Below are 1,794 nucleotides of genomic sequence, written 5' to 3'. Positions count from 1 at the left end.
TGTTCAGCGAGACCGGTTTTGTCCCATGCTTTTTCAGTCCCCGGCCAGCTGGCCTTGGTGAGTTCCCGATAGATCATCCCCATTGCCTCAGTGTGTGGGTGCACCCCTCGTCCTAAGTTCCTTGCTCGTGCTCACTCTCCTTCTGCTCCTCCTTTGGATCGTGAGCCTTCAGTCCAGTGCTCCAATGTTGGTCTCTGTCTCTGTCTTCTTTCATCGCCTGATGAAGGTTAATATTCAGGGGGATGCTTATATGTTTTTCTTTGGGTTCACCTTCTTATTTAGCTTCTCTAGAGTCACGAATTATAGTCTCAATGTCCTTTATTTATGGCTAGAAACCAAATATGAGTGAGTACATCCCATGTTCCTCTTTTTGGGTCTGGCTTACCTCACTCAGGATAGTGTTTTCAATTTCCGTCCATTTGTATGCAAAATTCAAGAAGTCATTGTTTTTTACTGCTGAGTAGTACTCTAATATGTATATATTCCATACTTTCTTCATCCATTCTTCCATTGAAGGACATCTAGGTTGTTTCCAGGTTCTGGCAATTACAAACAATGCTGCTATGAACATAGTTGAGCATATACTTTTGTTGTATGTTTGGGCATCTCTTGGGTATATTCCCAATAGTGGTATTGCTGGGTCAAGAGGTAGGTTGAACCCGACTTTCCTGAGAAACCGCCACACTGCTTTCCAAAGTGGTTGCACAAGTTTGCATTCCCACCAGCAATGGATGAGAGTGCCCCTTTCTCCACAACCTCTCCAGCAGAGGCTATCATTGGTGTTTTTGATTTTAGCCATTCTGACCGGTGTAAGATGGTATCTTAATGTTGTCTTGATTTGCATTTCCCTGATTGCTAAGGAAGTTGAGCATGATCTTAAGTGACTTTTGGCCATTTGAACTTCTTCTGTTGAAAAGTCTCTGTTCAGCTCAGTGCCCCATTTTATAATTGGATTGATTAACCTTTTACGGTCTAATTTCTTGAGTTCTTTGTATATTTTGGATATCAGACCTTTGTCAGTTGCGGGGTTGGTGAAGATCTTCTCCCAGTCAGTGGGTTGCCTTTCTGTCTTAGTGACAGTGTCCTTTGCTTTACAGAAGCTTCTCAGTCTCAGGAGGTCCCATTTATTCAATGATGTCCTTAGTGTTTGTGCTGCTGGGGTTGTACGTAGGAAGTGTTCTCCTGTGCCCATGTGTTGTAGAGTACTTCCCACTTTCTCTTCTATCAGATTCAGTGTGTTTGGACTGATATTGAGGTCTTTAATCCATTTGGACTTGAGTTTTGTGCATGGTGATATATATGGATCTATTTTCATTCTTCTACAGATTGACTTCCAGTTTTGCCAGCACAATTTGTTGAAGATGCTCTCTTTTTTCCATTGTATACTTTTAGCTCCTTTATCGAAAATCAGGTGTTCATAGGTTTGTGGGCTAAAGTCAGGGTCTTCTATTCTATTCCATTGGTCGACTTCTCTGTTTTTATGCCAGTACCAAGCCGTTTTCAGTACTGTAGCTCTGTAATAGAGTTTGAAGTCAGGGATGGTAATGCCTCCAGACAATCCTTTATTGTATAAGATTGTTTTGGCTATCCTGGGTTTTTTGTTTTTCCATATAAAGTTGATTATTGTCTTCTCCAGATCTGTGAAGAATTTTGATGGGATTTTGATGGGGATTGCGTTGAATCTATAGATTGCTTTTGGTAGAATTGCCATTTTTACTATGTTGATCCTCCCAATCCAAGAGCAAGGGAGGTCCTTCCATTTTCTGGTGTCCTCTTCAATTTCTTTCTTCAAAG

The sequence above is a fragment of the Chionomys nivalis genome, chromosome 25 (genome assembly GCF_950005125.1).
Source record: "Chionomys nivalis chromosome 25, mChiNiv1.1, whole genome shotgun sequence".
NCBI classification, from domain to species: Eukaryota; Metazoa; Chordata; class Mammalia; order Rodentia; family Cricetidae; genus Chionomys; species Chionomys nivalis.
This window is presented reverse-complemented; position numbering follows the sequence as displayed.